The sequence below is a fragment of the Cervus elaphus genome, chromosome 1, assembly GCF_910594005.1.
Source record: "Cervus elaphus chromosome 1, mCerEla1.1, whole genome shotgun sequence".
Classification (NCBI taxonomy): Eukaryota; Metazoa; Chordata; class Mammalia; order Artiodactyla; family Cervidae; genus Cervus; species Cervus elaphus.
The window spans coordinates 74,005,021-74,027,979 of NC_057815.1; the positions used below are offsets into that span (position 1 = coordinate 74,005,021).

Here is a 22,959-nt window from a genome sequence, read left to right on the forward strand (position 1 = left end):
ATGTCAGCCTTAAAATGTCCTGAAAAAATGCATAAAACAAGACATTTATTCAAAGGAAGCTCTAAGTCTTTCACACGCTTTTTTTTCATACTAGAGTCTAAAAGTGTTCATTTCCTAGAGAGTAATTGATAAAATAAAAATGACTCCATGAAATACAGTCTATCTAAGAAACTCAGAAACAAATTTCTCTAGCTCTGCCATATTTTTAATTAAATCCAGGATGTGTACGGTGTTTCTAGTAAAGTGATTTACTTTCCTTCCACATGAAGTGCAATAAACATATTTGCTCTGGAGAAAATAGCTTTCTCTATTTTCTGAGAAAACTCAGTACCTCAGGAGAAAAAACAATACCTCACGTTCAGTCCAATTCAGCTCTCCAAAAAGAGGTCAAGTGAGGCTCTCCAAACAAATGTCAAAATTCCTGAAAAGTGAAAACTTCAGCTGTAAGTATGATAAAATACAAGCAGTCTGTAAACAGCATATTATAAAAATACAAATTTATTATGCTTTTTAATGCATCTTTCATTACGGAACTACTCACAATGTACTCTTCTTAGAGATTCTCTTTGCGTGAAAACTGGATTCTAAAATATGGGCTTTAAAGCAAGTAAAACTGAAGTTTCAGAAAACAAGAGAAGAAAATTTACCTATTGTTACCAGAAAGAAGAATTAATTTTTATTGTATAGCTACTGCATATCAGTCATTTCATAAGAAGACTTGTGTTGTTTTTATGTAGTGCAAATCACCCTTGCTGTAGATATTACTAACTCTACTTTTAGATAAATTGAGTCTCCAAGATGTTAGCAAATTAATTAGAGAAAGAGTTTGGAAAGTAACTATGGCTTCAATTCCCATGCTGCTTTCCTTATCCCATGATGATTTTCTCTGTGTTAATGCCAACATGGGTTTCTCTGGTGGCTCAGATAGTACAGAATCTGCATGCAGTGCAGGAGACCTGGATTTGATCCCTGGGTCAGGAAGATCCCCTGGAGAAGGGAATGACTACTCACTCCAGTATTCTTACCTAGAGAATTCCAAGAACAGAGGAGATATGACTAACCTAGACAGCATATTAAAAAGCAGAGAGAGACATCACTTTGCTGACAAAGGTCTGTACAGTCAAAGCTATGGATTTTCGAGTAGTCATGTATGGATGTGAGCGATGGACCATAAAGAAGGCTGAGCGCCAAAACACTGGTTTTTGAATTGTGGTATTTGAGAAGACTCTTGAGAGTTTCATGGATAACAAGGAGATCCAACCAGTCAATCCTAAAGGAAATCAACCCTGAATATTCACTGGAAGGACTAATGCTGGAGCTGAAGCTCTGATACTTTGGCCACCTGATGTGAACAGTTGACCCGTTGGGAAAGACTGAGGGAGGAGGAAAGGGGGGCAACAGAAGATGGGATGGTTGGATGACATCACTGACTCAGGGAACATGAGTTTGAGCAAGCTCCATGAGTTGATGAAGAACGGGAAAGTCTGGCATGCTGTAGTCCATGGGGTCGCAAAGAGTCAGACATGACTTAGCAACTGAACAACAACAACAATGCCAACATATATTATTAGAATTTTGAACTTAAATATGCTGTAAGAACTCCATGAAGTCTGTCTTAGTCAGTTCGAGCTGCTGTATCAAAATACCCAGACTAGGTTGCTTAAACAATACACATCTACTTTCCACAGTTCTGGAGGCTAGGAAGCCGAAGATTAAGGTGCTGGCAAGTTCTTGGTGAGGATGTTCTCCCTGGCTTGCAGACAGCAGCCTTCTCCTAACCCATTGCAGTATTACAACAGTACTTTATAAGTTTCAAAACTTTTTCTTGACATGATCTTCCCCAGATAAAGATTCTGCTTAAGTTAAAGCACTTTCTACCTACTTAATTGATATATTTTGATCATTCACAATACAAATATTATTCCTTTAGCTCAAATCTCTATTAATAATTTTCAATGCTCTGCTCACTGCCTATCTTTCTAAAATACTTCAAAACAATACCAATCCTCCCTTTTGTTTACTGTCCTTTCTTCTTCCTTCCAACTAAAGCTGCTTTGATTTGTTGTTTCTTATTTGAAGACTGTTTCTCTGAATCCACATACCAACCCCATTCCTTCACCTAAGGGATGGTTTGTACTTTTCCTTTTTTCATTTTTTACCCCAAATATGACTTTTCAAGGCCTTTGATTTGTTCCCTTTGCTTCTTCCCTGACTGAAGTAAGCTTCATCCTTTGGAAGCAATGGTCTTTGATCTTGACTGGATCAGTTCCCCCAAATCATCTAATGAGATGCTGGATTTTAGATGAAAATAGAAAGAATAAAAAGCCAATGACTTAGAGGGAAAGTGAGATTAAAAAAAAAAAAAGGTTGCTTTATCCCTAGTACAGTCTTTAATTAATATTTATTCAATACCCTCTGGGTCATGAGATGGAACTAGATAAAGTAAAACTTTGATGATCAGCCAATGGAATAATTAGAAATCTATTAAATTCACCTTTAGAATCACAGACAGTTAGAAATAAGCGATGATTAGAAATAATCTGCTGCCCTCTTACCATAAAATGACCAGAGAAGCTAAATGATGCCAGAATGACCACATGAGCTTAAATGTCTTCCAATAGCACTGTGGTCTGGGAGAATTCAAAGAAATTTTTATAAAAAGATCAGGCAGTCAGAGAAAGTTTTGAGGTTACAAAGGTAAGCTCAAAGATTTGTAAAATAGAAAGACCAGGGAAGAAATATTATCACTCCCCTACTTTATATTCACTGTTTTAAGTACAGATTCAAACCCCTGCTTCACTTACTAGGTGAATTGCTTGTGACCTTGGGTAGAATACTTGCCTATGCCTCAATATCCTTAATATAAAATACATTTGATAACAATAATGCCAAAAAACTTATTGGAGTAATAATTAAGATAATGTACATATATTGGTTAGGGACTGCATTTGGTTGCATGTATACAAAACTCAATTATAAAAGTTTAACCAAATAGAAGACATCTTTTCCATAAATTAAAAGTCTAGAGATATTCCAGGGCTAGTACAAAGAGTCCAGAATGCCCCAGGATCCTTCTATCTTCTTGTTCCATCATCCCTTATAAGAGGCTCACACCCTCGTAGCTGCCTGATGAAAGCCAGAGGGCTTCTCCCCAGCAGGCCCACATGTACATGGGAGGCAGAAAACAGAAGGAGGAAGTAACAAAGGAGTGGCAGAGGTTTCCAAGAAATCCATAGTAAACGTCTGAGTCTAAAACTGTTACGAAGTTCAGGTCACACAACAGGTCCTAGTCTCAAGAGAAGATAAGAAATGTAGCTTTTATTTATTTATTTATTTATTTTTTATTTTTTTTATTATTATTATTTTTTTTTCCAGTGGGTTTTGTTATACATTGATATGAATCAGCCATGGATTTACATGTATTCCCAACCCCGATCCCCCCTCCCACCTCCCTCTCCACCCGATTCCTCTGGCTCTTCCCAGTGCACCAGGCCGGAGCACTTGTCTCATGCATCCCACCTGGGCTGGTGATCTGTTTCACCATAGATAGTATACATGCTGTTCTTTTGAAACATCCCACCCTCACATTCTCCCACAGAGTTCAAAAGTCTGTTCTGTATTTCTGTGTCTCTTTTTCTGTTTTGCATATAGGGTTATCGTTATCACCTTTCTAAATTCCATATATATGTGTTAGTATGCTGTAATGTTCTTTATCTTTCTGGCTTACTTCACTCTGTATAATGGGCTCCAGCTTCATCCATCTCATTAGAACTGGTTCAAATGAATTCTTTTTAATGGCTGAGTAATATTCCATGGTGTATATGTACCACAGCTTCCTTATCCATTCATCTGCTGATGGGCATCTAGGTTGCTTCCATGTCCTGGCTATTATAAACAGTGCTGCGATGAACATTGGGGTGCATGTGTCTCTTTCAGATCTGGTTTCCTCAGTGTGTATGCCCAGAAGTGGGATTGCTGGGTCATATGGCAGTTCTATTTCCAGTTTTTTAAGAAATCTCCACACTGTTCTCCATAGCGGCTGTACTAGTTTGCATTCCCACCAACAGTGTAAGAGGGTTCCCTTTTCTCCACACCCTCTCCAGCATTTATTGCCTGTAGACTTTTGGATAGCAGCCATCCTGACTGGCGTGTAATGGTACCTCATTGTGGTTTTGATTTGCATTTCTCTAATAATGAGTGATGTTGAGCATCTTTTCATGTGTTTGTTAGCCATCTGTATGTCTTCTTTGGAGAAATGTCTGTTTAGTTCTTTGGCCCATTTTTTGATTGGGTCATTTATTTTTCTGGAATTGAGCTGCAGGAGTTGCTTGTATATTTTTGAGATTAATCCTTTGTCTGTTTCTTCATTTGCTATTATTTTCTCCCAATCTGAGGGCTGTCTTTTCACCTTACTTATAGTTTCCTTTGTAGTGCAAAAGCTTTTAAGTTTCATTAGGTCCCATTTGTTTATTTTTGCTTTTATTTCCAATATTCTGGGAGGTGGGTCATAGAGGATCTTGCTGTGATTTATGTCGGAGAGTGTTTTGCCTATGTTCTCCTCTAGGAGTTTTATAGTTTCTGGTCTTACATTTAGATCTTTAATCCATTTTGAGTTTATTTTTGTGTATGGTGTTAGAAAGTGTTCTAGTTTCATTATTTTACAAGTGGTTGACCAGTTTTCCCAGCACCACTTGTTAAAGAGGTTGTCTTTTTTCCATTGTATATCCTTGCCTCCTTTGTCAAAGATAAGGTGTCCATAGGTTCGTGGATTTATCTCTGGGCTTTCTATTCTGTTCCATTGATCTATATTTCTGTCTTTGTGCCAGTACCATACTGTCTTGATGACTGTGGCTTTGTAGTAGAGTCTGAAGTCAGGCAGGTTGATTCCTCCAGTTCCATTCTTCTTTCTCAAGATTACTTTGGCTATTCGAGGTTTTTTGTATTTCCATACAAATTGTGAAATTCTTTGGTCTAGTTCTGTGAAAAATACCGTTGGTAGCTTGATAGGGATTGCATTGAATCTATAGACTGCTTTGGGTAGAATAGCCATTTTGACAATATTGATTCTTCCAATCCATGAACACGGTATGTTTCTCCATCTGTTTGTGTCCTCTTTGATTTCTTTCATCAGTGTTTTATAGTTTTCTATGTATAGGTCTTTTGTTTCTTTAGGTAGATATACTCCTAAGTATTTTATTCTTTTTGTTGCAATGGTGAATGGTATTGTTTCCTTAATTTCTCCTTCTGTTTTTTCATTGTTAGTATATAGGAATGCAAGGGATTTTTGTGTGTTAATTTTATATCCTGCAACTTTACTATATTCATTGATTAGCTCTAGTAATTTTCTGGTAGAGTCTTTAGGGTTTTCTATATAGAGGATCATGTCATCTGCAAACAGTGAGAGTTTTACTTCTTCTTTTCCTATCTGGATTCCTTTTATTTCTTTTTCTGCTCTGATTGCTGTGGCCAGAACTTCCAACACTATGTTGAATAGTAGTGGTGAGAGTGGGCACCCTTGTCTTGTTCCTGATTTCAGGGGAAATGCCTTCAATTTTTCACCATTGAGGGTGATGCTTGCTGTGGGTTTGTCATATATAGCTTTTATTATGTTGAGGTATGTTCCTTCTATTCCTGCTTTTTGGAGAGTTTTAATCATAAATGAGTGTTGAATTTTGTCAAAGGCTTTCTCTGCATCTATTGAGATAATCATATGGTTTTTATCTTTCAATTTGTTAATGTGGTGTATTACATTGATTGATTTGCGGATATTAAAGAATCCTTGCATTCCTGGGATAAAGCCCACTTGGTCATGGTGTATGATTTGTTTAATATGTTGTTGGATTCTGTTTGCTAGAATTTTGTTAAGGATTTTTGCATCTATGTTCATCAGTGAAATTGGCCTGTAGTTTTCTTTTTTTGTGGCATCTTTGTCTGGTTTTGGAATTAGGGTGATGGTGGCCTCATAGAAATGTAGCTTTTAAACTGGGCACATGATTTAGGATTCTGTTAACACAGGAAAAATAGAATAGGGAAAACAATTGACCATGTCTGCCCCAATAATTAAAGTATTTAGTGCACGACTGAGCATATACTAAGTGCTTTAAAAATGTAAGATATCTATTATTAGTACTCTTCTTATTAAAAAAGGAACTGAGGTTCCAGGGGGTAAAAAGGAGCGCCTACCATCTCCCAGCACTGTGATGAAGAGTTCTGCTTATGTCATTTTATATCACCACAGTCCTATGAGGTCAATTTTGTTTGGCATGCCAATAATATTTGAACATAAAGAACATTAAGACTTAAAGTGAAATATCTTTCCCAAGTTCTGATAGCTAGGGAATAACTGAGCTGAGATCCAAATGCAAGCTCATCTGACTCTAACAATCCACTCTCTACCCATTCTTTCCCCCCGTGACACCATGGATATTGCAGTATTTCGTAAGTGGTCTTTTTGGGGTTTGACTCAGCCATATTGGTCGTCTTCAGTCTGGGCCATTTTAAACTGTGAAATGTGAGTCTACGTTATTGGAAAGGTACTTGTGGGCAATGTGAGACAGAAAGCACAGGCAACAGATTCAAAGCAGCATTCCTAACAGACATCTGACTCATTTGGAGCCTGCTCCAGAGCACGCGCAGCCCCCGCACACTCAGTACCTTAGAACTGAACAATGCACTCCCACACCTCATTCCTGAGAGGATGCGTGGGGCTCTGATTGCTGATAGGAGATCAATAGCCCTGAATACACAGCGCCGTGAGGCACGTGGCAGAGTTGCTGCCACATCTGTCTCACAGAACTCTTAAGTGCTTCTGCATTTCTGGATGCCCTTTACAAGGTGGAATTTCTCACTTCCTTCCCAGGCAAGATGGGTACTTGGCTGTACATCTTTAATCTCCCCTGAAACTCCTTCAGAAGAGTTTCAACATTAAACAGGTGGGAACTGTGCTCCAACACTTTATGATAATTTACTCCTGACTATTATTATATAAAAAGGCTTCAGACTAAGTTAAATCAGTACCCTCACCATCACCATTTGCAAAGCACCTGCATAATAGGAAAACTGACACATGATTTGAAGGGCTTAATAATATGGAGAAGTGTGAGAATACTCTCCAATAGTCTACAGATGTAGGTAAATATAAAATTGACCAGTTTGAGGAGATTGGGGGAGAAGGGATTGAAGGGACAATGCAGATCAGATATTGGGAAGACCATTTATAGGCTTCTTGCTTTGGACCTGGTGGAGAAGATGAAGTGGATGATTATTTTAGGAGACCTTTCAGTAACATGGGCACTGATATGCCCTATAGGTTCCATGCTCGGAGGTTGGTACTTTTTATGTTGGAATAATGAAAGCCTCAAAATAGCTGAGGTAACAGGAAGGATTTATTAATCTATTATTTATTCAGAAACTATTTACCCAGCCCTCTGATACAAAAACACTATTTTATAGTGGTGGAGAATGAGTGGTGAACCAAATAGATGAGGTGTTTGTTAGGAAGACCCCCCTGGAGAAGGGAACAGATACCCACTGCAGTATTCTGGCCTAGAGAATTCCATGGACTGTATAGTCCATGGAGTCACAAAGAGTTGGACACGACTGGGCGACTTTCACTTCACTTCATTTGTTGTCATGTGATGAATTCTAGTAGGGGAAACTGATAATAAATAATATAAAAGTCAAACACCCATTTGTGGCATTAAATGATTTGGAGAAAACAAAGCAGAGTGACTTGGGATAAAGAGCATAAAAACTGAAACTCTGAAGAGAAGGCTTCTACTAGGAGATGACATTCATTCAAGTTGAGACCAAAAGGACAAGAGAAGTCAACTATGTTACAACATGGAAAAGAGTATCCATGAACTCTAGATTAGAAGTGTAGAACCCAGAACCAGGAGCTGAAAAGTCATCAGAGACTGAAAAGCCTTCGAAAACCAAACTAACTGTTCTCTTAAGGGCCAAACCATCCTGTCACTGCTTCTCTCTATGCTCATCCTAAATTCTACTCTCCATAAACATACTTCATCAGTACTGCTTGACAAAGGTTAATTCAGATAATTTCACAAATTCAAATTCCAACAATAATCCTTTTGGGGTTCGATCCCTGTTTGGGGAACTAAGATCCTACATGCTGTGGGGTAACTAAAATTCTTGCGGCATAAGAGAAGCGCATTCCAACTAGAGTAAGCCTGTATGCTGTAACAAAGACCCAGCACAGTCATAAAGAAGAAGGAAAAAAAAGAAAAACAGAAGAAGAATCCTTTGGGGCCATTATTGTCCTTGATTCAATCTGTGGATACTTGGGGAATTTTTTTTTTTTTTTTAAAAAACAGGGTGATGACAAGAGGACAAAGTTGATTCTCTAAAATGGAAACATGGAGTTTAGTAAAGTGGATTTGCTGAGAACATTCTATTCTTTAGATCTCCAATGGTTCATCTAATTATTCACGTATTCACTCACTTCCCTGGTGGCTCAGATGTTAAAGAATCTGTCTCCAATGCTGGAGACCCAAGTTTGATCCCTGGGTTGGGAAGATCCCCTGGAGAAGAGAATGGCAGCCCACTCCAGTGTTCTTGCCTAAAGAATTCCATGGGCAGAGGAGTCCGGCGAGCTATAGCCCAAGGGGTCACGGAGAGTTGGACTAGACTGAGCAACTAACACACACACTCACCCACATTAATATTTGATTAAAGAGTCAAATATATACCTATTCTTCCATATCTGGATATGGAGAATGGGATGAGGAACAGTAGATGATTAGGAGACAAATATGGAAGTATAGGGTTTGATAGGAAAGGTAAGTCATATAGAGGAATCTATATAATATGGAGATTAAAATATCATAACAAGCTCATAAATAGAGCACTAACATGTTTTAGCGCAAAGAGAAAGATACATGCTTTTTTCTCCATAAATTATATATTTGGTCCCATTTCTCAAGAGTGATGATAAAATTAAGGTTCTAAGCCATTGGCAGGACTGTGAACCTACCACAGCCTTTGCATGACATCCTGCAAAGTTAACTTCCATCAGAAACATGAACATAACAGGTAAAGTGAAGGGTTCTATCAGGAAAAAGTGTTGGAAGGCCAGAAGGTTAAGTCCTGTATCAATAATAAATGTGTGTGAAGGTTTCAGGGCTTCTGATTAAACCAGGCTTCTCAAAGAGTCAATAGGGTAGCTTCTTCAGAAAGACTATTATCTTTGCCAGGACACCACTGTGCTCATAAGCATGGAGCTGAGGTTTTCTTAGAGGGTTAAACTGGCATAACACTTTACACTCCCCCAATCACATTTCATGACCAAAATTTGAATCTAAAAATTAGCAATCACATTAAGAGTTTTAGAATCAAAGTTTTGTTGCTCTGGAGCACGGACATGAAGTTTCTGGGCCTCATTTGTAGGAGAAATATATCTACGCTGATATTTAAGACTCTATAATATGATGAATTGTCAGTCACTCTATAGACATGTAACAGAATGTGAAATGTAAATTTTTTGTTTCTATTCTGTTCAACTTCTACAGACACCTTAACATTTGAAGACAATACTATAGGCAGCAGGGTACATAAATCAGGCTATGTTAAAAGATGTGATATTGTCTCTTTAGTCTTTAGTTCATCAAGCACCTTGGAGTTGAAGGTTGAAGGTGTAAATGGAGACTTGGAACAGTTTTTCTACTGTGCTGGGTGTAAATGTCTCAACCCCTAATCATCACCCTCAACGTAGGAAGAGTATTTCTCCTGACCTAAAGCTAAATGAGGATAGTCTTATGAAAACATTCAAGAGTTTGGCTATGGCTCGAGTGGCCTGTAGTGGCACAGCAAGGAGAAGACAGAAGACAGTGAGGATAGAGTTGTAAGTGACCTTACAGAAGAGATTTCAGTTTCAAGCTGCATCTGCTTTTGAAAAGACTCCTACAAAGAAGAAGTCCCAAAGACCTCAAAAAGGGCCCAATAAGAAAAGCCCCAACTGAACTAAACACAGACACCAACAAAACCAGGCTGTGCCTTCTTGAAACTCTTTGCCCCAAAACCCACCAACGCTTAACTTTGGGGGGAATCCCCCAGTAGTAGCCGATTAAAGGGGGAAACAATGAAGAAAGAAAGAAGGCGGGATCAACCAAATTCCCCTTCCCTTTGTTGGATAAACACAAGCAGGGGGAAGTGAGTAACTTAAAACTGAGTAAGGGTTTTTGTTAGACCAAGCTTGATAGTTTTACTATCTGAGAATGACCAGAAGAGTTATGAGCTATGCCATAGATTTCATTCAAGAAAGCTGTATGCTGTGGTTATATCCACAGATTCTTTGACACTCCATCCTTCAAGTGGTAGAGTTTGCTACCCCTCCTTTTAGATGTGAGCTATACTTTAGTGACTCCCTTTTAAAAGTAGAATATGGTGGAAGTAATGGTGTATGACTAGGTCATAAAGGATAGGGCAGATTTTCCTTGCTTTCTCTCCTGGATCATTCATTTAGAAGAGGCCAGCTGCCATGCCATGAGGACACTAATGCAGCCCTTGTCTGGGCTATTTGCAATTTTCATATGGAAGCCAAATCATTGGAGCTAAGTCAGGGCTGGCTTTGTGCACAGTTTCACTTCTGGGGCAACCAAGAGGCTGCAGGATCCTCCATGAGTTGTGTGTGTGTGTGTGCGTGTGTTAGTCACTCAGTTGTTTCTGACTCTTTGAGATCTCATGGACTATAGCCTGCCAGGCTCCTCTGTCCATGAGATTCTCCAGGCAAGATAGTGCAGTAGGTTGCCATGCCCTCCTCCAGGGGATCTTCCCGACCAGGAATGGAACCTGGATCTCCTGCATTGCAGGCAGATTCTTTATTGACTGAGCTACCTGGGAAGCCCCTCATAAGTCTCTAACCCAAGATTTTTTTCTAATAAAATGAACTGACCCTGGAAGGAGGAGGTGATGAAGAAAGCCTTATTACCCATTAGCACAATTTTGCAGATTCATGTGTATCACGTTTGTCAACACTGGTAATATTGACATTTTGGACTAAATAATTCTTTGTGGGGGGCCATCCTGTGCACTGTAGGACATTTAGCAACATGCCTGGCATCCATCCACTAGATGCCAATAGGAACCCCATTCCCACTGTGACAACTAAAAATATCTACAGTTACCACCAAAGGTGCCCTAGGGGCAATATTTCTCCCAGTTGAAAAGCAGTGCTTTTCCATGGCAGAAAACCCAGTTCAAACTGATTATAGTGTGAACAAAGCTTATAGGCTCACATGATGAGAAAGTTTAGATGTAGAACCTGCCTCAAGAACAGCTGGATCCAGGGTCTCAAATGACATCACTTAGACTGTCTCCTTTTTCCTGAATCCTTTAGTATTACCTTCATTTTCATGCAGGGCCTTTCTGTAAGATTATTATCAAAATTTTAAATTTCATCATTCACTTCTGAGATCAATAAAAAAATAATTTTTCTCTATTTTTAAGTAGTTCAAGTGTGACCTCATTGTTTTTAATTAAGTCCTAGGCTCATCCCAAAGCCAACCATTGTAATAACTACATGATATATACTGAAGTCTGGGTTATGAGCCCACCCCTAAATTGGCACGGGGTCAGCCTTACCCAATCTCATGCTTTGAAAAAACAGATGGGATGTTTCCCCTCAAGCAAAGCTGGACTTAGTACAACCAAAAGGCTTGGGTGGAGGGCGAATGCTGAATGCACAAACTAAGGCTGACTCTACAGGTTTCTTTTCCCCAGGATGCTTTTGGCTTGCATCTCTTTCACAGTGAAACCAAAAAAAAAAAAAAAAAAAATAGGCAAATCTGGCCTCCCACATTTCACCCTGACCCCAGGCCCCCTCATCAAGAATTATTAGTCACAAGGCCTTGGAGAATCAATAACACTGAGGAACTGAGACAGTACATAATTCATCCCCTTGGAAGCTTTTCAAAAATATCACCTCACTGTTGCAGCGGAGGATTTCTTTGCCTACTAGAAATTGGAGGGGGGGGGGGGGGAAGAAGAAGAAAAAGACAGAGGAAAAAATCTGAGGCGCCTGACAATTACCGTCACCAGGCATCAGTCACCCTGCAGTCACGCCCACAGCCCCGTGCCCGCACGCCAACATCCACGGCAGCCGGCGCCCGGCACCCCCGCACACCCCCTCACACACCCACCACCGCCCGGCCAGCCCACCGGGCTGACAGTCACACTGGCGGCTCTGGGCACAACCAAAGCCTCCTGCCCCCACACCCCGCCATTTCCTAGGTTACCAGAGCCCAAGCCCAGAAGGGCTGCAGAGAAGGGAAGGAAATGCCCAGAGACTCGCAGCAAACCCAGCTGCACCAAAAACCTGGACTCGGTAGGTGGAGAAATCCTTCCAACAAACTTTCCCAGAGGGCTGGCTGCAGGTGAGGATCCTGCCCCTGGGAATTCACCCCTAGCACTCTTTCCGAAGAGTGAGATGCTAGGGGCTTTGACCAGAGATCAGTCACCAATTTGCTACCCCTCAGCTAGGGCCGTGCTTGCTTGTGAACATAGGCACTGGGAGAGATGAGCAGCGTATGAGGAGGAGGAGGATGGAGCCCGTGCCAGGAATTCCAAAGAGCAGTCCTCCCCCAGGGAGCCGGGTGCCCGGCTCTGTGGGAAGGGCAGGAGACATAAATAGCGCTCTCCTGAATCCCTGTGGGGCCGGTAGTGGGTGGGCAGCTGGAACCCTCTGTGACCCAGTTAGACTAAAGCTTTCCGAGGGTTGGAGCTGGCCTCGTGTACAATGAATAGAATAGCAGTAAGTGATGATATTTCCTCAACTGTAAAACGATGATAACATTATTTAAATACCCTCTGGGTAGTGCTGTGAAGATCCAAATGCAGTGAAACATACAGAGGCCGTGGAGTAATGTCTGGCTTATAGTGAAATCTTAATAAATAAAAGTTAATAATGAGAATCAGAGGCAGCATGGCATAATGAAAAAAAAAAAAAAAAAAAGCACAGACCTAAGTTAGAAAACTAATCCTACTACTTACTTGTCCAATTCAACCTTGAGTATCATCTCTGAGCTTCAATTTCCTTAGCTGTGGAATACTTACTCTACAAGTTTTTGTTGTTGTTGTTGTTGTTTTAATCAGAACACTTAATGTTATTGATGTGAAATTTCCATAGCACAGAATTAGCTAGGAATATCTTCATCACCATCATCACATGCCATCCTTCATAACTTTTTTAATAAAACATTATTATATCCATCTTCTCACTCTCCTTTCAATGCTGCGTAGCATGCTGATGAATAGGACAGGCATTACCCTCATTTTTCAGATGGGGAAATTGGAGCCCAGAAAACTTAAATGACTTGACTATAATCAAGCAATTAGGAAGAGGCATTTGGGATACGTGGGTCCTTTGTTTTCTTAAAGTGTTGCTCACTGTTTTTCGCCACATCACTTGTGAAGTGTGTGCAAAGTCGCTTCAGTCGTGTCTGACTCTGAGACTCTATGGACTGAAGCCTGCCAGGTTCCTCTGCCCATGGGATTCTCCAGGCAAGAATACTGGAGTGGGTTGCCATTCCCTTCTCCAGGGGATCTTCCCGACCCAGGGATCAAACCCGGGTCACTTAGGCCTCCTGCATTGGCAGGCGGGTTCTTTACTACTGGTGCCAGCTGGGAAACAGAGCAGAGAGGCCCAAGGAATCCATGACAATAATTACAGCTGTTGTTTATTTAGCAGCTATTAGGCTACAGGTCCTGTTCTAGACACTTCCCAGGCTCAAAAAGGATGAACACAGAAGGATTCTGGGATTCCTCATCAACCAATCCTTATAGGTTTGCCCTACAACCTACTTTGGGTGTTCATTTCTCCAAATATCACTTATCTGCAAACTGCATGCTTTCTGGCAAGACCAAGTTTTCATCTACTCCACATCTGCACCTTCCTATGCACTATTAAAAAGACTTAATTTCTGCATCGCCTTCCAGAGCTTTCCTCTTACCTCCTCCACTCTCCTCTCAGCCTTAAAAAAGACTCCTTCAACCTCATAGCCAAGTGGGTGAGTCACGGGGGAGGAGGCCGGCTTTCTTCATCTCTCCCTAAAACAAGGACCTGTTTTAGTTTGATTTTGCCTCCTCATGCACCAGTACAACAGCAGAACAGGGAAATAATCCCAGGAAGCCTACAGCAGCAGAAAGACTTGCCCCATCCAGTCATTAGGCAGATCTCAAACCCCTCCCTACCTCTCCCGAAGTAATGTTACACTTTTTGTGCAATCTAGATTATTCTACTATTCAGGAGTTCTTCATTTTTCCCGATAAGAACACTGCTCATTAAATGGTCTCTTTTGATATTAATGTGGGTGTCAAAATGTGGGTTTTGTTTGATGAATGCCCTAACATATAAGCAACTTCAAAAAGCAAATGTTAAAAAAGAAAATTAAATGGTTGGAAACTAGCTTGTTATATAGTTTAACTGTACAAGGCTGTTAAGAAAGATCTACCCTTAAAGTGTCAGGTTTGACAAGATCAGGGAAATGCAGAGAGGAATTTCAAAGGCACACAAATGATACTAAGGTTTGATATTGCTCATCTGACACAGATATGAGTCATATTTATCACAGGCTTTCGGGAGAAATGAGAGGTGGATATCTATCCCTACACCAGAATCAAGCAGTGAAAGGTTGCTATTTGCTTAAATGTAATGTTTCACAAATTGAAGAAGTAGTACTCATTTTGAAGACATCCATTAGTCTCCTAAGTAGCTCAAATTCTCTGACCAGAGTTGATAAGAAGAAATCTTTTCAGTGGTTAATCAGTTAGGGGATGCTCTGGTCTCTGACAGTTATGAAAAGTGCAGATTTGTGTATGACACATGCAGAGGTACTTGTGGTTCAAGTTCTACTGGAAACCATCCTTTGTGACCACTGGCAAATCATCTTCACTCTCTGGGATACACTCAACTCATTCATAAGCAACACTATCGACTAGAGAGTTAAAATGTCTACAGGAGCCTACAAAGATGGTAAGAACAAGAAGACCTTGGGGAAAACTGAGAGTCAAGGTTCTGGGTTTGAGGCTGTCAGTTGCCATCTTCAGTTGAGCAGCAGTTTTATTGCTTAACTTTATCAGTAGATGGAATTTAGAACTTCACACATTCATTCATTCAATAAACATTTCCTGGGAATCTGCTGTGTCCCAGGCTAGACACAAGGAAACAACAAAGATCAAGAAAACATTTCCCTGCATTTTTGGAGCTTACATTCTAATGGGAGAGATAGAAAAGAGACAGGTATGCTGTAATGTTCTTTATCTTTCTGGCTTACTTCACTCTGTATAAGGGGCTCCAGTTTCATCCATCTCATTAGGACTGATTCAAATGAATTCTTTTTAATGGCTGAGTAATATTCCATGGTGTATATGTACCACAGCTTCCTTATCCACTCATCTGCTGATGGGCATCTAGGTTGCTTCCATGTCCTGGCTATTATAAACAGTGCTGCAATGAACATTGGGGTGCACGTGTCTCTTTCAGATCTGGTTTCCTCAGTGTGTATGCCCAGAAGTGGGATTGCTGGGTCATATGGCAGTTCTATTTCCAGTTTTTTAAGAAATCTCCACACTGTTTTCCATAGCGGCTGTACTAGTTTGCATTCCCACCAACAGTGTAAGAGGGTTCCCTTTTCTCCACACCCTCTCCAGCATTTATTGCCTGTAGACTTTTGGATAGCAGCCATCCTGACTGGCGAGTAATGGTACCTCATTGTGGTTTTGATTTGCATTTCTCTAATAATGAGTGATGTTGAGCATCTTTTCATGTGTTTGTTAGCCATCTGTATGTCTTCTTTGGAGAAATGTCTGTTTAGTTCTTTGGCCCATTTTTTGATTGGGTCATTTATTTTTCTGGAATTGAGCTGCAGGAGTTGCTTGTATATACTAACACATATATATGGAATTTAGAAAGATGGTAATGATAACCCTATATGCAAAACGGAAAAAGAGACACAGAAATACAGAACAGACTTTTGAACTCTGTGGGAGAATGTGAGGGTGGGATATTTCAAAAGAACAGCATGTATACTATCTATGGTGAAACAGATCACCAGCCCAGGTGGGATACATGAGACAAGTGCTCGGGCCTGGTGCACTGGGAAGACCCAGAGGAATCGGGTGGAGAGGGAGGTGGGAGGGGGGATCGGGATGGGGAATAAGTGTAAATCTATGGCTGATTCATATCAATGTATGACAAAAAAAAATAAATAAATAAATAAAAATTAAAAAAATAATAATAAAAAAATTAAAAAAAATAAATTTTTCAAAATGAACATATTATGGATCAGAATATATGTTGCACATGACCTAAATAAAAATGACTTCAAAGAAAAAAAAAAAGAAAAGAGACAGGTAAATTTTAAAGATACAATTTTTGCCAGGAGTAGTACTGTGAAAACAATAAAGAACATCCCAGGCAAATTCAGGGTCTTCTTTCCAAATGTTATCATCTCCCATTCATGAAACATGAATAGATTCTTGAATAGAGAAAAACAGGCAAGCTAATACCAATTGCTTCAAGAGGAAGTAAAGAAATAAAATGAAGGAAAAAATCAGTCAACTGAAACTTGAATTTTGCTTAATAAGCCAAAGAGAAGGACGAAGTTGTTCTAGTTGTTCACAAGGGCCAATGTGATACTCACCCCCACACTAACCAAGATCCTCAAGGGGAAGAAAATGGTCCCCAATGATTAATACTAGCTGACTCTATGCAAGAGGCAAATACAAATATCCTCTAGAACATCCCTAATTTATAGTCTCAGAATTTTATAAAATTTCAACCAAATATGGTCTATTTGATCTCAGTTAAAAACTTCAGAATATAAAAATAGATGAAAAATTTAAAGAGCTAAAAAGCCAAAGGATGGCTAAACAACAAAACCTATAAAAATGAAGGTTCCTTTCTTTTTTTAAACGAGTCAAATAAATATCTTTCTAATTATTCAGATGATGAGCTAGGTTATTCAGACCAATCTGCTGAAATTGAAAGAAAAAAAATTATACTGAAATCTCCTTAGAGACATTTTTAAACACTGAGACGATATGAAGGATTTACAGAGCCAAAATTTAAGCCAATGTTTTTCAAATTGTGATCCACCAATGCCTGCAGGACTGACCCCAAGACCCATTCAGAAGATCTAAAGGTCAAAACTATTTTAATAATAATATCAGAATTTTCCTTTTTCACCAGGTTGACATTTGTACCGCTGGTACAAAAGGAATGGTGAGGCTGGAAAGGGAAGGATGAGACTGCTGATAACTTGACCCACATCAAGGCAGTATCTCCAGTATACTACTGCTCAGAGTACTGCATTTAAAAAGCTAATTTCACTTAAGAATACCTTTAATTGGGTACTAAAAACTTGGATTAAATGCTGATCATTGAGTACATCATTTTAATATTTTTGCGATGAAATGGAGAGCACACACAAAGCCTCTTTGCTGCATACTATAGTATAAGGTTCTCAAGAAGAAAAGCACATGTACGACTTGAGCTACGAGCTCTACCAGCTGCTTTTTTCATCAATCACCATTTTTACTTGAAAGAACGACTAACAGACATACTATGGTTATTCAGACTTACATGTTTTCCAAGAGTTTTCTTGATAATGAATGAAACAAACCTGTCACTTCAAGGAACACAACTGACAGCATTTGTTGCCGATGATAAAATTTGAGTTTTAAGCAAAAACCAAAATTTTGGAATATTTGCATCTACTACCTTGACCTTGACAGCTTTCCTTTACATAAAGACTTTTCTGATATCAGTGGTGATATTAACCACCATATTTTTTTTTAATTAGTAGACTTCATTTGGATTTTAGAAGTTTCAGGTTTAGAGAGAGATTGAGCAGATTTTTGAAAGGGTTTCTATATTCTCCATCTCCCCTACAGAGTTTCTCCTATTATTAACATCTTGCAATAGTGTGGAACATGCATTACATTGATGAACTCATACTGATATATTACTATTAATTAAATTCCATAGTGTGTATTACTGTCTACTCTTTATGTTGTATAGTTCTGTGTGTCTGGACAAATCTGTAATGTCATATATACACATTACAGCACCCTAGAGACTAGTTTCACTGCCTTAAAATTTTTCTATGCTTCATCCCTCTCCTTCATGCCTTTTAAAAATTATCTCTGTAGCTTTGCCTTTTCTGGAATGTCATATAGTTAGAATCATACAGTAGACTTTTTATGCTGGCTTCTGTCACTTCCCAATATGCCTTTAAGTTTTCTCCGTATCTTTTCATGGCTTGATGAAAAGATAGCTCATTTCTTTTTATCATTGAGTAATATACAATTGCTTAGACATATCACAGTTTACATATCCATTCACCTGTTGAAGGACATTTTGACTGTTTCTAATTTGAGGCAATCATGAATAAAGTTACTATAAACATTTGTGTCCAGGCTTTTGAGTGGGTGTATATTTTCAACTCATTTGGGTAAATATCTAGAAGTGTAATCTTAAAATCACATGGTAAGATACTACATTTCACTTTGCAAGAAACTGAAACTCTGCAAGTGGTTGTAGAATTTTTCATTCTCTCCAACAACAAATGAGAGTTACTGTTGCTTTACATGCTTGCTAGCAATTGGTGCTGCTATGTTATTAGATTTTAGTAATTCTAATAGGTATTAATGGTGTCTCATTGTTTGAAGTTCCCTAATAACATATGATGTTGAGCAAATTTTAATATGCTTATTCCACATTTATCTTCTTTGGTGAGGTGACTTTAAGATCTTTAGCCTATTTTATAATTGTATTGTTGCTGTTTAATTGCTGAATTCTGTGTATATTTTGGATATGTCCTTTCTCAGGTACGTGTTCTGCAAATATTTTCTGCCAGCCTGTGATTTGTCTCTTTATATTTTTAACTGTGCCTTTTGCAGAGCAGAAATTTTATTTTTAAGAAATTTGCCTTATGAATTTTCTTTCAGGGATTGTGTTTTTGGTATTTAAAAACCTCATTGCCCAATAGAGGTAATGTAGATTTTCTCCTAAATTATCATCCAGAAATTTTAGAGTTTTGCATTTTACATTTAGGCCAGTGATCTATTTTGAGTTAATTTTTATAAATGGTATAAGATGTGTGTTTAGGTTCATTTTTCTGCATGTCGATGTCCAGTTATTCTAGCACCATTTGTTGAAAAGATTGCCCTTTCTACATTGAATTGCTTCAGCTACTTTGTCAGAGATATGCTGTAAGGGTCTCTTTCTTGACCCTCCATTCTGTTCCACTGATTTATTTGTTTATTCTTTCACCAGAACATCTGTCTTGATTCAATTCAGTTCAGTTCAGTCATGTCTGACTCTTTGCGACCCCATGAATCACAGCACGCCAGGCCTCCCTGTCCATCACCAACTCCCGGAGTTTACTCATTAGTATGGTTTTAAAATAAGTCTTGAAGTCAGGTCAAGGTAATTCTCCAATTTTAGTCTTTTTCATCAATATTACATACTATTCAACACAACATTATGTTGGTTACTTAGGAGATTTGTCTTTCCAAATACACTTAAATTATTCCTTTAAAACAATTTTGTTGACATTAGGATTTTGATTGAGATTGCGTTGAATTTATAGATCGAGTTGGGGAGAATTAATATCTTAATAATCTTCCTATCCATGAATATAGACTATCTCTGTTCATTTAGAGCTTTGATTTCTTTCATTCAGTTCAGTTCAGTATAGTCACACAGTCGAGTCAACTCTTTGTGACCCCATGGATTGCAGCACACCAGACTTCCTTGTCCATCACTAACTCCCAGAGCTTGCTCAAACTCACATCCATCGAGTTGGTGATGCCATCTAACCATCTCATCCTCTGTCATCCCCTTCTCCTCCTGCCTTTAATCTTTCCCAGCATCAGGGTCTTTTCCCATGAGTCAGTTCTTCACATCAGGTGGCCAAAGTATTGGAGTTTTAGCTTCAGCATCAGTCCTTCCAATGAATATTCAGGACTGATTTCCTTTAGATTGACTGACTGGTTTGATCCCCTTGCAGTCCAAGGGTCTCTCAAGAGTCCTCTCCAACACCACAGTTCAAAAGCATCAATTCTTCATTGCTCAGTTTTCTTTATAATCCAACTGTAATATCCATACATGACTACTGGAAAAACCATAGCTTTGACTAGATGGAACTTGGTAAGCAAAGTAATGTCTCTGCTTTTTAATATGCTCTCTAGGCTGGTCATAGCTTTTCTTCTAAGGAGCAAGTGTCTTTTAATTTAATGGCTGCTGTCACCATCTGCAATGATTTTGGAGCCCCCAAAAATAAAGTCTGTCACTGTTTCCATTGTTTCCCCATCTATTTGCCATGAACTGATGGGACTGGATGCCATGATCTTCATTTTTTGAATGTTGAGTTTTAAACCAGCTTTTTCACTCTCCTCTTTCACCTCCACCAAGGGGCTCTTTGGTTCCTCTTTGCTTTCTGCCATAAAGGTGGTGTCATCTGCCTTTGTGAGGTTATTGATATTTCTCCTAGCAATATTGATTCTAGCTTGTGCTCCATCCAGCCTGGCTTTCACATGATGTACTCTGCATATAAATTAAATAAGCAGGGTGTCAATATACAGCCTTGACATGGTCCTTTCCCAATTTGGGACCAGTCCATTTTTTCATGTCCGGTTCTATCTGTTGCTTCTTGACCTGCATACAGATTTTGCAGGAGACAGGTAAGGTGGTCTGATATTCCCAGCTCTTTAAGAATTTTCCACAGTTGGTTGTGATCCACACAAATAAACAGTTTAGTGGAGTCAATGAAGCAGAAGTTTTCTAGTTTTCCTAATATCGATCCTATATATATATATATTATTAGAGTTATGCTTAAGCATTTCATACCTTTTTTTGGTGATAATAAAAATGGCATCAGGTTTTCAACTTCAAATTCCAATTGCTCATTTTTGATGTATAGACAATCACTGACTTTTGTGTATTAGCCTGATATTCTACAGCCTTATTATAATTGCTTATTGACTCAAGGAGTTTGTGTGTGTGTGTGTGTTTACTTTTCTTGGAATTTTCTACATAAACAATTGTGAACAAAACAGTTTTATCTATTCTTTCCCAATCTCTATACCAGTTATTTCCTTTTCTTCTCTCATTTCATTAACTTGGTCTAGTCTCCAATTATTTACAAGCAGGCTATAGGGTTGATGAATAATTGACTAAAATGTATTTTATTCATCTATTCATTCATTCAGGAGAGATATAAAACCTTTACTGTAATAATTTAATCTTTTGTAAAAGTCATTTGTTTACTTTTGATATAGCTAGCTGGAAAAGTTGGCTGTATATACGCAGCTATGATGGAAAGTGAATCTCCTTAAGAGAGGGAATCTTCTGTATTATTGGACTGGCCAAAAAGTTCATTTGGGTTTACCAAACAAACTTTTTGGCCAAGCTAATACATTTACAAAACCTAGAACAGGGTTTGCACTTACCTAAAAGACAATCCCAGGGTTTTTTGTATGACAGTACCCTTCAAAGACAAAACTGCTATTACCTTGACAATTAACTTAATGCACTGTATTGGATTAAAATCAAGAGATGCTTTTTATCAGGAACTAATAAATATGTTTGGCAGCAGTTTTATTTGTATGGGAGGAAACAGCAACTGAAAAGTATCAGCGTCAACTGGGTGACTGTAACTTTATCATGAGATCTCATTTCACAACACTGAGTTATAACAGCAGGAGGCTAATTCTGCAATCACAATTTAGGCAAAGCTCTGACAATGCAAGCTGCTCAATTCCATGTAAACAAGAATAGGAAGCTCTGTGAGAGATTTTAGGGAAGGAGGGGAAGACTGGGATGATTATTCCTAGCTTTTACAGAATAAAAAGCATTCCATCCTGAAAATCAGAAACAGTCATTGAGGTTTTAGCTACAGTTAAAAATAATGATTTCTCCTAAGAAATCCCTCCTCTTTATATTTACAGGCAGCAATGCAGTCCTCTTCCATATTCCTTACTTCTGCTATTATCTTCCATTTTAACTCAATCAGGATTACAGGCATTGAAAACTGAGAAATCTGGATTAGAAGGCCACTTAACCCATATGATCCTGGGCAAGTTAATTAACTTTTCTAATCCTAAATTTCTTCATTTGCAAAATTAGGAAAATAATTGTTTTCATCTCAGATTGTTGAAAGAGCTAAATGAGCTAAAATACGTAGTGTGGTACCTAGTACACAGTAAGATCTTTATAATATTATTGTTTATAGTATTACTAGTACTAATAATATCCATGTGTCTTACAAGTCCCACCAGTTCTACTAAAAAAAGCAAACAACAACAACAACAAAACTGTGACATCCCCTCTTCCTCTTTTTCTAACTCATAACAGACGCAGAGTATCCATCACCTGGTCCATACTGATAGCCTCTCATCTCGGGTCTTTCCCCCTGCATTTCATTTTACGTACAAATCCCAAATTAATCTCCCTAAAGCACACCCTGTTTAAAATCCTTAATTGAGGCTACAATGTCTACAGAAAAGAGTCTAAACCCTTTACTTTGGCACTCAAGGCCTCTGTAATCTGACCACAACCTCGAGTTCTAAACACTGTATTCTGCCATGCATTTAAATTCCAGCCAGACTGAACAGGGCAGCCAAGCTCAGACTTGATTGAGCTTCACAGTTTCCCAGAATGGTCAGGAGGGAATGAAGCCAGTTGGGGAGGGTAAGCTGCATCCAGAGGAGAATGCCAAGGTTTAAAGCTAGAGAAAAGAAGCCAGATCTGTTGTCAAGACTAAGAGCTAAATTGGGGCTCAGGAATGACAGCTAAAACCAAGTAGGTCTGAGGGTGCTAAAAGCAGAGTGGAATCAAAGAACAAAGACAGGAAGGAGTAGGATTCAGGACTTTTCATGTGAATAAGGCCAAAACCGCCAAAATGTGCTTTCATTTGGTTTTAGCTCCATGATGTAAAGAGA

At 38.9% G+C, this 22,959-nt stretch overlaps 1 long non-coding RNA gene across 1 annotated transcript in view; it reads right to left on the reverse strand.

The window, feature by feature from the left end:
• Nucleotides 1-22,959, reverse strand: part of LOC122706222 — a 37,928-nt gene that overhangs the window by 912 nt on the left and 14,057 nt on the right. The window contains exon 2 of the long non-coding RNA XR_006344348.1: nucleotides 352-421. This is a non-coding gene — a long non-coding RNA (uncharacterized LOC122706222). The remainder of the gene's footprint in view (nucleotides 1-351; nucleotides 422-22,959) is intronic.